At 37.5% G+C, this 16,883-nt stretch overlaps 1 protein-coding gene across 3 annotated transcripts in view; it reads left to right on the forward strand.

The window, feature by feature from the left end:
* Positions 1–16,883, forward strand: part of Brms1 (breast cancer metastasis-suppressor 1-like protein) — a 279,251-nt gene that overhangs the window by 206,306 nt on the left and 56,062 nt on the right. The window lies entirely within an intron of this gene.

Consider the following 16,883-nt stretch of genomic DNA (forward strand, 5'->3'; position numbering starts at 1 on the left):
ATTTGAACTATCTTGGTAAAATCTCGAAAGAACTTTCTGAATTAAAAAACAAGTAATATTTTCAATCTAATATATTGAATTAAATGTGCTTGTAAAATCCATTAATAATGATTATTTTGCAGTACTACTATAGAGAATTTTGCCAATGATTAAAGTCATACTTATATTAGTGCTTTTTTTGAAGTTCACTCTTATAGTTTAAATTTTAAATTTAAATAGTCAAACTAAAAGAGCAAACTTATCTTAGAAAAGATCTAAACCTTCCAAACACTTCCTAGTTCATTCCACAAATATACAGGTCTCAGTTCTAATGTCAATGATGGCCATTTCCACTTAGTCTGCCAAACCTAATGTACTTTTTCTGACAGAATCTCACTTATCGGTTGATTCAACCACTGCTCATCTCAGTTGCCCAAATTATTTGCTGTATGATTCTTTTCGCCTCAAAGGTGGTACTTGTGCATATGTCCGTTCCGATATTCCCTGCCAGAGACTTGGTAATTTGGAATCTCCACTTTTCGATCTTTTCTGGCTTAAAATCTCTCTACCTCATTGTGTCAAATTCATCTGTTCTCTCTACCATTCTCCCAATTCCACTAATCACTTGGAACTCTTTGACTTCCTCTCTTTGCAACTTGACTTTCTCCAGTCCAACTTTCCTAACAGGGAGGTAATTTTACTTGGTGATATTAATGTTCACAACTCCAGCTGACTTTTGTTTTCTAGTCACATAGACCCAGCTGGTCGAGATGCTGAGGCTTTTGCAATTACTAATGACCTCTTACAGATTGGTCATTTACCTACAAGAATACTGGACAATCCTAACCATACAGCCAACATGCTTGATCTTTTTCTCATAAGCAACCCTTCCAAATACACAGTCAAAGTGAGTGGTCCTTTAGGCATATCAGATCACAACTTGTTGATTCTCTCTTTTCCAATGGAGCCTTTATCTCATGGCTATTCCCAGCCTTGTGTTGTTTGGCATTACAAGAATGCAAAATGGGATGATCTGCGAGGGTTCTTTTCTTTTACTTGGTCGGATTACTGTTTCAAAACTTCTGATGTCAATGTTTGCTCAGATCGTGTCAGTGAAATTATTCTTGTAGGAATGGAATCTTTTATTCCACATTCCAACTTAAAATCTCATCCTTTATCTAAACCTTGGTTTTCCAATAAATGTGCTAAGGCTGTGCAAGAGAAGAATGTTGCATATCGTAATTGGCTTGTTTCCAATTCTTCAGTTTCATTTTCTGCTTACACCAGAGCTCACAACAATTGTAAAGCAGTTATTAACCACCTAATCAACCCAAACTATATTTTGAACAGGCTAAGAGTAGAAAACTTGCTTCTTGCCCTAATGGTAGCCGAGCATTCTGGTCTCTTACCAAAGCCATTGATTGCAACTTTTGCCCATCTCTGCTCCCACCTCTGTCAAAACCAGATGGTTCTACTTTCTCTTCAGCTAAGGATAAAGCTGACCTGCCAGCATCCCATTTTTCTTCCAACTTGTGCATTAATGATCTTGGTAAAACATCTCCCACCATTCCCAGCATGCTCCATTCAATGCCTCCTGTGGTCTTCCATCAAAAGAATGTCAGAAGGATTTTGACGAATCTTGATGCTATGAAATCTCCAGGTCCTGATGGTATTTCTCCACTTGTTCTCCAAACCTGCACTCCTTAACTTACTCCTGTTCTTTGCTGACTTTTTTCACTTTCTTATTCCAAAGGTGTTTTTCCTTCTGCTTGGAAATTTGCTCATATCCAGCCAGTTTCTAAAAAGGGTGACAAATCCCTCCCATCCAATTATCATCCCATTGCAATTACTTCTACTCTTTCTAAAGTAATGGAGAAATCAATTAACTGCCAACTCTTAAATTACCTAGAAACCTTCCGTCTGATCAACGATTGCCAGTATGGATTCCATCAGTGTCGATCCACTGGTGATATTCTGGCTTATGTTACCCATTTATGGAAAAATTCAGTGGAAAAGTTTGGTGAAACACAAGCAGTTGCTCTTGACATTTTAAAGGCTTTGAACTGTGTTTGGCATAAAGGTCTTCTACATAAGCTTCATTCTTATGGTTTGCCAACCCATTTTTGTAATTGGTTATCCAGTTTTCTCTGTGACTGCTCACTGAGGGTGATGGTAGATGGCTCTCTGTCTTCTAACTTTTCGACAAATGCTCGTGTCCTCCAAGGTTCAGTTCTTTCCCCCACTCTTTTCCCCTTGTATATTAATGACCTTCTTCCATTGACTGGAAATCCTATCCATAGTTTTGCTGATGATAGCACATTGCATTCCACTTTCCAGTTTGAGAAACCTTGCCCTACTCAATCAGCTTCAACTCCTTGAATATCCGCTACCAGTTCCTTAAATGCCAATCTCCTGATAATTCTCCAGTGGGGCAAAGACAACTTATTTGACTTCAGTCCTTTAAAACTCAGTCTTGTCTTATATCTCACAAAAAGGGATTCTTCTGCTCCTATGCTTATCTTTAGTGACACTCCAATTTCTAGGCAAAATGGTATATCTCTTTTGGGAATTACTCTGACTTCTAATCTCTCTTGGCACAAGCATATTACAAATATTGTTTCCTCTGTATCTAAAAAACTTGGTTTTCTCTTTTGCTCTCGGCATCACTTTTCTTCCAAACAGCTGTTCACTCTGTACAAATCACAAATCTGCCGTACCATGGAATATTGTTCCCACATCTGGGGTGGTGCCTCCAAAACCTCTCAGGCTTCTAGATTCCATTCAGAAGAGGGCAATTAGGTTAATTAATGACTCATTTCTAACAGTCTCTCCACTCTTTGTCTCATAGATGTACTGTTTCTGCTGCATGCCTTTTCTTCGGATACTTCCATGGGCACTGTTCTTCTGAATTGGCTTCTATAATTCATGCTCTCTCTTTCAAAACAATCTGAACACGTGCTTTCCACTAGCCAACATCCATTTACTGTCCAACTTCAAATTCACAGAACCAACTTTTCATCTTTCTCGTTTATTCATTGAAGTGCAATTTTCTAGAACAACCTTCCCTCATATGTATTTCCTGAAAATTACAGTCTACAGAAGTTCAAGTTTAATGTCAACAGATATCTTCTTTCGTCTTCCTAACCTCCAACCCGTGCAAGGTACTAAATACTATAGGTTCTAATACCTCTCATGTTTGGGGTTTAAAAAAAAAAAAAAAAAGTTCAGCCTGCAGTATCCACATATTGGTAATATTTTCTTTTTAAATTTAACTTTTCTCTTTGTTGGAACTGCAGATTTATACATTTTTTACGTTTTTTATCTATTACTAATATTGAATTTTATGATTAATGTGCATTCTTGCTAAAAAAACAAGGAAACAAATAAGTTTATCTCACATTCTGAAGGAATGCATATATAGTAAATCAGTAATGTTACATGAGTGGTCCAGTGATAGTATTCTTTTATAGATTCCTATATCAAAGGAGCAGAATATATTCCAGAAATTTTTCCAGTTATCTTGTTCTGACTTGGTCAGTCTCAGACCCTAGCCATGAGATTTTCCTTAGGAATTTCTTCCCCCCCCCACACTCTCCCATTGAAACCCCAAACTAACTATTGTGCATACAAGTGATTCTCAGCTTTTGTTAATCTGCACTTAGTCGCTAGCAAATTGCCAGCCTTGTTACTTATAACTAACTGTACTTTTTTTTTTTTTTTGTTATTTCAAACTAAACTACAAATACAAAAAAAAAAAAAAAATATCTGTACACATGAAAATCATTTAAAAAATACAAAAAAGAATTTTAGAAAGTTTTGAAAAATATATAATGCAGTGTGACCCTGCTTGTACAAAAGAAAAATGTTATTCAGTTAGTCTAGTTGTTGAACTGCTCACAAATATTTGTCTGTAGTGTATTCTTGTGATATTTAAGCATTTTTGATTAACTCTTATTTCAAAATGGAAAGATGTAGGAGAGGACTGTATTAAAAGTGAAGAGACAAGGATAACTATTACTAAAATAAATAACTATAACTAACTTTAAAATTTAACTCTGAGTGAAAGTGGATTAACTAAGTACGAGGGTGGTTAAAAAACAATTTGTATTCACCCAGAAATACTTGATAGAAAGAGGAAAAAATTTTTTGTTTTGATACCTTGAAAAATCTCCATGGTGACCATAAAAGTTTTGATCTGACAATTCTTTTTTTCTTTTTTTTTCCCCTCCTTTGCAATGCTGAATAAAGTGAAGTGTCACAATGGATAAAATGGAATACAAAGCAGTGATTTGGTTTCCTTTCTGCAAGGAAAAGCACCCAAAGCAAACCACAAAGAAATGGTTGCTGTTTATGGACAAGACTGCCCAGGTTACAGTGCAATTGCACTTGGGTATAAACATTTCAAATGTGGAAGAGCCTCAGTGCATGAACAAAGAATTCCTTGGATGCCCAACAACTGCTGTAGCAGAAGAGTTGCAAAAATTGTAGCATCAATCCTGGAATATTGCCATATTAGCATCAAAGAACTAGCTGCAGAGCTTCAAATTAGTTGTAGGGTCTGTGGAGAACATCAACAATTGCATATGAATAAAGTGTCTGCTAGATGGGTTCCTAGACTTCTGATCTCTTACCAGAAGAAGGAAAGGGCACAATGTGCACATGAAATGTTGTTGATGTGCCAGGAAGAGCAAGATAAGTTTTTTTAATGGTTAGTCACTATAGAAGAAACTTGGATATATTACTATGATCCCAAAACTAAAGAAATGTCAAAACAATAGAAGCATGCGTAATCAACCCCCCCCCCAAAAGGCCAAGGTACAACTAAGTGCTGGCAAGGTCAGCACTTAGTTTTTCGGCTATTACTATCAGTTTTTTGGGATCAGCATGGTGTAACATTAATAGATTATCTTCAAAATACTGTGATGGCAAAGTATTATTTCAACCTCCTTATAAATGTATGTGCTGCTTTAAAAAGAAAAAAGATGGATGGGGAAAGTTGCCAAAAGGCATGCATCTGCTCCATGATAATGCCCCTGCACATTTTTCGCATGCTGCGTTGAGGTGTGCCCATGAATGTGGATTTGAAACATGGCTGTTTCCTGCTTATTTCTCCGACGTTGCATTTCCAGATTTCTTCCTCTTTCCTGCTCTGAAGTTCTTTCTTCGTGGAAAACACTTTGTTGCTGATGATGGGGTGATTTCTTCTGCTGAGTCATGGTTTGAGGGACAGTCAGAGGACTTCTACAAAACTGCCCTGCAGAACTGCATTGAGAGGTGGCAAAAATGTGTAATTTTTGTCTGCGACTATGTTGAAAAAGCGTAATACATGGTGTTTGTTTCAACTTTCTATCACAACTACTTCTGATGAATACAATTTTTTTTTCCCCAAATCCTTCTCATAAGTATACTACTTACACTGCATGTGGCCCTCGGTCCCAAGTTCAGTTTTGGCCTGTTATAACGTAAGATCACTCATCGGTGAAGACAGGATATTAGATCTGGAAAAGGAATTAGAAAATGTGAATTGGAATATCATCAGTTTGGCTGAAAGAAGAAGAAGAAATGAATCACTTATAAGTTTATCAAGTGGAAATCTGCTGTACACCAATGGAAACAGTGAAAGGAGTGAAGGTGGAGGTGGGTTTCTGGTCCATAAAGATTTTAAAAACAACATTTTGGAATTCAAAAGTACATCACCAAGGGTGTCAAGACTAATACTCAAGATTTCTAAGAGGTACAAGCTAAAGATTATAATGATTTATGCACCAACATCGAGCCATGATGATGAAGAGGTTGAAGAAATGTACACCGAAATTGAGTGTCTTCTAGATGAGCAGAAAACCCACTACACTATTATTATGGGGGACTTCAATGCTAAGGTTGGAAAAAGACAAAACAGTGCAGAAAGGGGAACTATAGAAAATTTTGGAATTGGAGAAAGAAATGAAAGAGGCGAAAGACTTGTGGAATTTGCAGAATCTCAAGGACTGTCAGTAATGAGCACTTTCTTCAAGAAAAGGGTGAACAGAAAGTGGACATGGAAGAGTACAAATGATTAACTACTAATGAAATCGACTTCATCCTCACTAACAGAAGATATATTGTGAATGATGTTACCATCCTGAATAAGGTAAATGTTGGAAGTGATCACAGAATGGTAAGATGTACACTTGATATAGATGTAGGAAAGAAAAAAACTGACTTGAGTAAATAATACAAAGGTCTTTGATATAACAGAAGAGAAGAAAAAGCAGTATGTACTGGAACTTAAGAACAAGTTTGAGCTTCTGCAGACTGCTCAGGACCAAGATATCGACGAGGAATATTACAACTTTCTGAAAGTGATAAAGCCCAAGAAACCTATAGGGAAAAAGAAATCCAAAGAAGAAAAAATTAGTCAAGAAACACTTGTCATGATGAACCAAAGACGACAAATGAAAAGCAAGAAAAACACTGACAGGGAGAAAATTGAGTATAATGAGTTATGCAAAGCCATTAGAAAGAGACTCAGAGAGGACATAAGAAGATTTAACACAAGAAAAGTAAAACAAGCATTAAGGGAAAACAAAGGATTTAAATCAGCAGTAATACAGAAAGACAAATGATATACTGAAACTGAAGAATAGCGATGATGTACTTATAAACAGCAGAGAAGGCATAATTCAAATAGCAGAAGACTACTATAGAGAATTATACAAGGAGCAGGGGAATGATGCCAACAGTGGGGAAGATGGATTGCAAAGTAGCAACACATACGACATATCTGATATTCTTCCTGATGAGATAGAACATGCATTGAAGAAAATGAAGAATCAGAAAGCCCTGGGGGAAGATAGTAGTAGTAGTGGCATGTGATGCAAGAAAGCAAGTGTATGAGCTTATCCAGCATCAGCCAAAAAAAAAAAAAAAAAAAAAAAAATCACACCATTCCCTCCAAATGCCTGTCCAGTTCCTCCTTAAATTTATTTAACCTTCATTAAACTTCCACAACGACAGATGGAAGTTTGTTCCAGCAATTAACCTAAAGGTAAATTTCTGGCTAAAGGTAAATTTCCGCACATCTATTCTACATCTGTCTTTTCTTAATTGGAATTTATGCCCCCTTAGGTTCGTAATATGAACAAGTGGAAGGATCCCATCAGAATTCAGCGTGCTCAACCCATTCAAGGACTTATACACCTCAATCAGATTACCGCGCAGGTGCCTAGTCTCCAGCCACTGCAATTTGCAGAACTTAAGCCTCTCTTGGTAAGAGGATCCCTTCATTCCAATCACGCCGACCGGGCTAGCCGAGTGGGTAAAGTACCTGCCCGGCAACCCAAAGGTCGCGGGTTCGATTCCCGCCTCGGGCTTGGATCAAAGTACTGCAAAAACCTTGGGGGCGCCTCCGTAGCCAGGTGGGAAGGAGCAGCAGTGCGTAGCACACGCTTCTTGATTAGACCGGGGTTCGAGCCCGTCACCACCAAATACGGAAGATGCGGAAAGGGAATGACCACCGCATATCCCGGAGCAATATGGCCTTAGTTGCTAATGCTCCTAAAAAAAAACCAAAAATAACAAATAGCAAAAACCTTGGGAGGTGCAATATGGCCACAGAAGCCGATGCGCCAACAACTACCAAATCAAAAAAAAAAAAAAAAAAAAATCATTCCAATCACCAATCTTGTTGCCCTTCTCTGTACACGCTCAAGTAAATCTACATCCTTCCTAAAATGATGCCTCCAGAAGTGTACGCAGTACTCTGTATAAGGCAATGGCCTGACCATTGCCTTATACAGAGGGATAATCACCTCCTTCTCCCTGCTAGCAAAATTCCTATATATCATTGACAAAACCCCATGACCTGCCCTGGCAGTCTGTCTGCATTGCTCAGAAAACTTCATATCTGACTGCACAATTACTCCCAGGTCTTTTTCATTTTCTACCACCTCAAGTGTAGTACCACACAGTTGTACGTCTCTCTGGGGTTACATCTACCCATATGCAGTACTTTGCATTTGTCAAGGTTAAACTTCAGTTGCCACTTCTTAGCCCATCTGCCCAAATTATCTAGATCCTGTTGCAGTAGCACACTGCCAATACTGTCATTAAGAACCCTGCCAACCTTTGTATCATCTGCAAACTTCGACATTAAGCCTGATATACCTTCATCAATATCATTGATAAATATACAAAACAACAGTGGACCTAACACTGAACCCTGTGGGACTCCACTAATAACATTAGTCCACGAAGAGCAGCACCCATTGATTACCACCCTCTGTCTTCTCCCACTTAACCATCCTTTTATCAATTGTAGCAACTTACCCTTAATACCATTCTGCTCCAATTTGTACAATTGTCTTCCATGTGCAACAGTGTCAAAAGCTTTCCTGAAATCCAAATATATGATATCAAAATTATTTTTTGCATCCAGTTCCTTTGTAACCACATCATAATACCCTATCAAATTTGTCAGACAAGACTTTCCCTTAACAAACCCATGCTGTGTCTGAATTATTGCTGCAGTCTTGTCTAGATGATCCTGCAATGCATCTTTAACCAGTGACTCCATTATTTTACCCGGAACAGAAGTTAAACTAACTGGTCTGTAATTACTGTCAACCTTTGATCCTCCTTTGTGAATTGTTACTGTAGAGTTGTTAAAATTGGGAGGAAGAGACATAACACAAAAACTGGCAAGGCTCTTCACAAAGTGCATTAGAAAAGGTGTGACGCCTAAGCAGTGGAATAATGCAATCGTAGTTTTGCTGCATAAGAAAGGAGATAAATCAGAAATTGGAAATTATAGACCAATTATTTGTTATTCCACGTCTACAAGTTGTTCACAAGGATCATTACTAACAGATTAGAAAGAATACTTGATGAGAATCAACTGAAAGAGCAAGCTGGCTTTAGGACAGGATTCTGAACTATGGATCACCTTCACGTGATATCACAGCTAATGGAGAAAGCAAATGAATATAAAACACCATTATGCCTGGCATTTGTGGATTATGAAAAGGCATTTGACTCCATACAGCATAAGGCAATGTTTCGGGCACTGGAAAGACAAGGCATAGATACCCCATATATTATGATTTTGAAGAAAATATATGAGAGTGCTACCTCCTTTGTTAGAGTAGACAAAGACAGTAGGAAATTTAAAATTGAGAAAGGAGTTCGAAAAGGAGACATATCTCTGAAGCTGTTTACTGCTGCCCTTGAGGAAGCTTTCAGAAGATTAGACTGGTCGCAGAAAGCAGTCAATGTGAACGGAGAGTACCTAAACCATTTACGATTTGCAGATGACATTGTGGTCATAAGCCACGATCCGAAAGAATTAGAGGACAATCTTAATCAGTTATGTACGGTTAGTAAAGATTTTGGACTAAAGATGAATATGGCTAAAACAAAAGTAATGTGAACAAGTATGCCACAGAAAGGGAAAAATGATTAAAGGAGCAGTAATTGAAAAGGTGGAGTGATATACTTATCTGGGACAAGTTATTAGCTGTAATAATAATAAATGGCTGGAAGTCAAGAGAAGAATAAATTTTGGATGGATAGCATTAAGGAAATATAGTCACATACTGAAGAGCAATATCCCAGTTTGTCTGAAATGTAAAATAATGAACCAATGGATACTCCCCACCATGACTTATGGAAGTGAAACTTGGGCACTCACAAAGAATGGAAGAGAAGCTGAGAACTACACAGCGAAGAATGGAACAAATTATATTGGGAATCAGACTGTTAGATAAGAAGAGAAACACATGGATTAGGCAGCAAACTCAAGTAAAGGACATTCTTATCAAAACTAAAGAACTAAAATGGTCTTGGGCAGGACACATAGCTTGAAGACATGATGACAGATGGACTAAGAAAATAACAGAATGGTATCCAAGAGGAGCTAGAAGAAAACCTGGAAGACAAAGGCGGAGATGGATAGATGAAATTCATGAGTTTGTGGGTAGTAAATGGATGGCCAATGCTCAAAACAGAAGGAACTGGAAAGTTGCTGGAGAGGCCTTCATCCTGCAGTGGATTGAAAATGGCTGATGATGATGATGACTGCATGTGTGTTTTTTATGATTGGTAGTTGGTTAAATAAGCAGTTTGTATTCATATCTCTAAAAAAGTTGTATTGGATTCTTGGCCAGGAATGCAATTTCTTATTATTTTGTTTCTATGGGAATATTATTGTTGACTTGTGTGTGTCATTTTGATTTGCAGCATCATAAGTTCTAGAACTGCCTGTGTGGGGTCCCACCCCCCAGAAGAGTCTGAGGGAGTAATATTATATTTACTTATTTTTTGACTAATGCAGCTAGCCAAAAAATAGGAATAATAAATAAAAATATGTAAAAATTAATAACAGAAATAAAAATAAACATATAAAACTACGAAAGGAAATAATGTGTTTCCCTCCTCTTATAGGTAGCTATCTAGCTGGCCTTTAAATTTCTAAGGTAATTTATTCCATTAATTAACAGTGTACTGGTTATTAGAAATCTTCCTGTAATCCAGAATCTTCATATAATCTTTCTAAATCGTGTAATTTGAATTTATGGCCTCCAGTTCCTGAATCATATATAGCAGTGAAAATTTAACCTTTATTCATATTACAGGTGACCCCTGCTTAATGCTGATAATTCGTTCTGTAAAAACAGAGCGCTAAGTGAATCCACTCTAAGCGAGCGCCACATTCCCATAAGGTAACATATGTATTTGTGAGTTGCGGTTGGTGCCATAGGATATTTCCTAAATGGTAGTGAAAATATGCACAAATGTCGGTCAAAATATTTAATATTCAAATATTTGTACATATAAAATATTCTGCATTACATAGTATATAATTAGGTGGTAACTACTTACGTATCAAAATTAAACTTAATTCCAATTAAAATCATGAATTTAATTGATCTAAATTGATTTAATTTAATTGATGAATTTAATCAAGAAAAATGTGTCGATTTTGGGTTGAACTTTGGCCCTCTTCCAAATAAACTAAAAGGGGTATTAATTTTAAATCCCCCGCAGCGTTACCACCCAACAATGAAGTCAACCGATCCTTCGCCGCTTTGAAACCTGGCATGTTTTTTTCTTCTTTCAATATGAAACTTCTTTTAGGCATTCGTTTCCACAAAAGTCTCGCTTTATGTATGTTAAAAACTTGTTGAGAAATATAACACATAATACCCTTCTTCAATAATTTTAACAGGTTCTCTTTTGAAAGTTTCAGCTCTGTAATCTGCACTTGCGGCTTCTCCCTGGATTTTAAATCTATTCAACCAGCCCTTACTAGTTTGAAATGGTTCCACTTTTTTCTACTTTTTTTTTAGGTGAGTTTTCTTCCGATCATCATATTGGCTAATCTCTCTCTCTCTTTTAATAATATTTAACTTAACTGAATTCTGCATTGGATATTATCTTCAGTAAAATTAGTTAAAGTCTTTCCATTTCAATCCTAATAGTCGGCCTAGCCCTAGTTGCTTGCAGCGGAACAATTATAAAAAAAATAAAGAATTAATTCTTTATTTTTTTATAATTGTTCTTACAGTTAAACTTGCGAGTCCTAAATTATGGCACATCCGCTTGTCTTTGACCGGAATCAGTTCGCTTCAAGACGTCTAATTTAATTGTCAAATTCAGTAGTATTTTCCTTACATTTATAGTCTTCGTACTGCGCTCAGACGTTGCTTTTTCATTCTTATCGGCCATTATTAACTCTTCGAAAATGTAACTGCGTTGGTTGCATTAATTATGATACAATGTTCAAGTAAACTGTCCGTTATGCACAATGTCTAATACTGTACTGAGTGATGACTAGACTTCGGATAAATGCATATAATGCAAATATTTCAAGCAATATACTTGATCATTTTTTAAAATGTTGATCTCGGAACTACGTAACAAGTGACTATACTGCAATTAAATTAACGTGCGAGAAAATTTCTCAAGTCGGCGTGGGAAACGTTTTAATGCTGTTTTGCTATTCATTTTCAAGCTATCGACTCCATCAAATGAAACACTTTCGTTAAGTATGCCAAAAATGCAATCTGTAAAAGAGCGTTATAGTGATCTGTGACATCGTTATAGTCATATATGGGTTATAATATAAGAACAGCATTATAGCGAATCAGCATAAAGCGAACTGCGTTATAACGGGGGCCTGCTGTACTATGCACTTTCAGAGGCTAATAGACCTCAATAAGATCTCTTCCTCCTTCCCCTCTAAGGTATCTGGTTGCTGAGCTCTCTAGTCATCATACGACTGCCATTTTGAAGATCTCACAAAAATGGGATGTCTATATTCAGAGACCCTTTTGACAAGCTTTTTTTTTTTTTTTTTAAGTACACTCTCTATACTTAGATTTTCCTACCCTTTTCTGTGGTACTGTTGCAGATCAACTTGTAGCTATTATAGGTCTCATTACTTTTCATTCATTGATCTGTAACTCTTCCATGCCATTTTTTTTTTTTGCTCTATTTGATTGGCTAGATCTGAATTCATCCATCTCAGTGAGATGCAAATCTTGCAGATCCTCCTGTATCATATTTTCCTAATAGTGACTTCTAATAGTGAATTCCTGACTTTTACAGCTATTACTTTAAAGTTGTTCCATAATTTTAGTGTGTTTACCCTTCCTCCGCTATCTACTCAGTTGATAGATGCCATGTAGCATCCTAAACCCTCATAGTCCTCTTTTCTGAAATTAAACACCATGCTGCTCTTAACAGCAGCATCTTTATCCTTTCTTTATCTTTCAACTAAGGACTGCATGATTACTTTTAGTTTTTGTTAATGGTTCATGTACTGCGAATCCTATGTTGTCACATAGTTGATGGGTAATGATCAAGTCTGGAATATTTTTATCCATGGTATTTTCTCTAATATGCTGAAGTAAATTCACTGTGGGATGGGAAAACTTTTGTCTCTCTGCACTCATTGCGATGAATTTTCCCTTCCAATCAGTAAGAGGCAAATTGATATCATCCATAATTTACACTTGCTAGTTCATTCCATTCTGTATGTAGAGGTGCTCACTATACTTAAAGACTTCTGGCTGGTAGTCTACCTCAATCTCATTTTCCTTTGCATCGAGCTATTTCACACCACAGAAATTGTACACTGGCATTCATAAGTTATGAATCTGAGAAAGCTTTAGTTGTGCTCAAGCTGCTTTTAATACGAAGCAAGTCCCCCCCCCACCAACTTTTTATCTTATCTTTCCTTTGTAAATACATTATATATACACCACAGTTGAACCTCATCATCCCCTTTTTCTGGGTAACATCAAGCATCCATTATCCCTGTTATGTTAGCATTTGTTGTCCTATTGGACAGTGCTTTCCAGGAGTTCAAAGTCATTCATTATTAATGACTCTTCGATGTTACTGTAGACACAATTAAGGACTGAGTGTTCTCGTATAGCTTACTATCCTGACGCACGCATTAGCTTTCATTTTCTGGAAAACTTCATAACCCACAGCATCTTGCTGATGTCAACAACAGACCATATCACCAGATATACACACATCTATATTACTACTACTTCCCCTGCAGTACCTTTACTCAAATGTATTTCATCTCCACAAAATAGCTTCCTTCTAGCTACATTGCATTCCATGCTGATAAAAATTTTCCGAAAAGCCGTGCAGAATTTCTGAAGTCTTGACTTAATCCACAAGACTTAATTATAGCCCCTACTTATTGTGCCTGGGAGAATTGCAGGCACATAAACATTCTGAGCTAACTGCAGCATTTTTTTTTTGTGTGATCCTATATTTATCCAACAAATAATCAGTTCAGGCATATTTAGCATCATTAGTCTCTTTTCATATGGATTTAATCCCAGGGGCTCATATCTGGTGAGCACACCCAGGGTCCTGAACTGGATATCATCATTCTTCTCTTTCTTGGTGATTCCCTTCTACTTTTAACTCTCTCTCTCTCTCTTTCTCAGGGTAACTGAGGAATTTTTTATTTTTATTTTTTTAGCTGTAATTCATGTGTCTAATGATGTAGACACATGCTACATCATTATATAATCCTTATTGCAAAAATAGTTACCTCTTTAGCTGGAAATGGAATATCCCAATACAACTAAATCTCCCAAACCAGAGCAACATGCACTTGACAGTTTTGTTCTTGATTCTGAATTGGGGATGCATTACCTGGCAGGTTACTAGATATTTGTCGCTAGGACAAGAACTTGTTTCTTCAGTGATAAATTCATTTTAGTAATGCATCAAGTTGAAAGTTGAGATTAGTATACTCCTTACATCAGAAAAATAAGGCCCCGAGTGCCAAGCGATATTAGTGACCACAGCGCCTTTTCATAGTGATTATCTGATACGCTTTACTGTATATACGTTTCTCCTGAGTTTCGCAAGTCCGTTAACTCTTGAGCATTATAATTGAATAGATCTCTCATATTATATAACCCAGAAAGGAAAGTACCTTTCTTTAACCCCCTTTTTTATTTTTCGTTAATACTAACCTTCACTTCGCTTGGGTCACTAGGCGGCACCGCTCTTGCCTCCACGTGGCGGGGCTGGTAACCTGGGAGAAAAAGGTAATCTCCCGGGGCCAAAAAGAGCACGTCATGAGTAAATCAAACTCTGACTTATCTGGGCTGCCAGATGCACCCCAGTCAACAAAAAAGAAAGACAGTTCTATTGCAGGAACTTCAAAACGGCAGAAAACTGACTCTGACATCTATCCTATCCCAGCTTTCCTGATCATGCACTCAACTGGTGAAAATGCAATTGGCAAAATCTCGCCATTTAGGGTGCAGAAGGAATTAGAAAGCAGAGCTGGAACTCCTAAGTCTGTAAAAAGACTTAGGTCAGGAGATATTCTGATCGAGACCTCTAATAGTAAACACTCATAGCGGCTCTTGAATATTAATCTCTTTGCTGGAATACCAGTTACTGTGACACCCCACAGATCACTGAACACCTCTAAAGGAGTGATTTCTGATTGGGATTTAATAGATGTATCCGAAGAGGAGATGCTTGAAGAACTTAAAGAAGAAGGCGTTATACAGGTCAAGAGAATTTCCACCAGAAAAGAAGGAGTTCTGACTCCTACACGTAATCTCATTTTGACCTTTAATACACCACATCGCCCAGCATCCATTAAGGCTGGATATCTCGTCTGTAATGTCAGACCTTATATTCCAAATCCCCTACGGTGTTTCCGATGCCAGAAGTACGGACATTCCCAGACAGCTTGCCGGGGAACCCCTGCTTGTGCAAAGTGCGGGTCAGTTGAACACAACTGCGAAGCCTGTACTGCACCCCAACCGATATGCCCAAACTGCAAAAAAGATCATCCCGCTTACGCTAGAACATGTGAACGCTGGAAAACTGAGAAACTTATTCAGATTTATAAAACCAATCATAACGTGTCCTATCAAGAAGCTAAGCGAAATATCTCACAACCAAACCTTGCAAATAGATCTACGTATGCTCATATCACCAAAAAATTCCAATCAACCGCATCGCAAACTGATCTAACAGTACCCCCAAAAGAGTCTTTCTCGAACTATGTAAAAACACTGTTCAATACAACTGAAACTCAGGCAGTCAATACGCCTATTTCTGTACCAATCGAAAATCACCACTCCCTGGATGAAGGGCACAAAGAAAAACAAATCGTAACTACTCACCAACAGGAAATGGATACTAAGGAAATACCCCCAGATGACCCGGTCCTACACATTTTTGTAGAAGAAGACATGGAAACAGAAAGGCCCTACTTTCGAAAGAAAGACAAAAACAAGAGTGAAAAACAGAGAACCTCAGCACCAAGAAAACGCTCGGAAAGTCTAACTAGAGATAAACAATGAACACAATAATTCAATGGAATTGTCGTGGTTTCCGTGCCAATATTAATGACCTATACGACCTTATCTCTAAATACACACCAATATGTCTCTGCCTCCAAGAGACATATTTCAAACCTCAAGACACACCAAAACTGTCTTATTACAATATCTTTAGAAAAGATAGAACTGATCAAAATACTGCACATGGTGGAGTAGCTGTTATAACAAACCCATTTGTTCCTGTCAAACAGGTCTTACTAAACTCTCCTCTCGAGGCAATAGCGGTCCGTGTAGCTGCTGACATCCATATTACAATCTGCTCCTTATATATTCCACCAAGCTATCCCATCCAACAAAATGATCTAAACAACCTCATAGCTCAACTCCCCACACCTTTCCTCATTCTGGGAGACTTAAATGGTCATCACACACTATGGGGTAACAACAATATTGACCAAAGAGGAAAACTAATTGAAAAATGTTTAGATGATAACAACCTTCTCCTTCTAAATGACGGCTCACCTACTTACGTTCACCTTCCTTCTGGAACATATACCGCAATAGACCTGTCTATCTGTTCTGCAACTTTGTATCCTACTCTAAAGTGGACGGCAAACAATGATCCACTGCATAGTGATCACTTTCCCATTACAATTGAATTAGTAAATAAACCCTCTTATCAACTTACTAGAATTACTAGGTGGCTAATTGATAAAGCAGACTGGGAGATGTATAAAAAATTAGCTAAAGTGGACCCTGAAATTATACAAAAATCCCCAACCAAGGAAGCGGTTGAGTATGTCACAAAAACTATACTACACGCAGCAGGACAAGCTATACCAAAATCCTCCTCAAAATTACCTGTACACCCAAAAATATGGTGGAATGACGAATGCCGTGCAGCAAAAAGAGATCAAAATAAAGCTTGGAATACTTTTAGGCGCTATCCAACCACAGCTAATCTCATTCAGTTTAAACGCGTTAGAGCAAGAGCCAGGTATGTTAGACGCAGTAATAAAAAGGCCGCTTGGATTCGCTTCACTTCAACCATCAATCAAGCAACTCCCACACACAAAATTTGGAAAA

The sequence above is a fragment of the Mastigoproctus giganteus genome, chromosome 6, assembly GCF_048544385.1.
Source record: "Mastigoproctus giganteus isolate SK-2022 chromosome 6, ASM4854438v1, whole genome shotgun sequence".
Classification (NCBI taxonomy): domain Eukaryota; kingdom Metazoa; phylum Arthropoda; class Arachnida; order Uropygi; family Thelyphonidae; genus Mastigoproctus; species Mastigoproctus giganteus.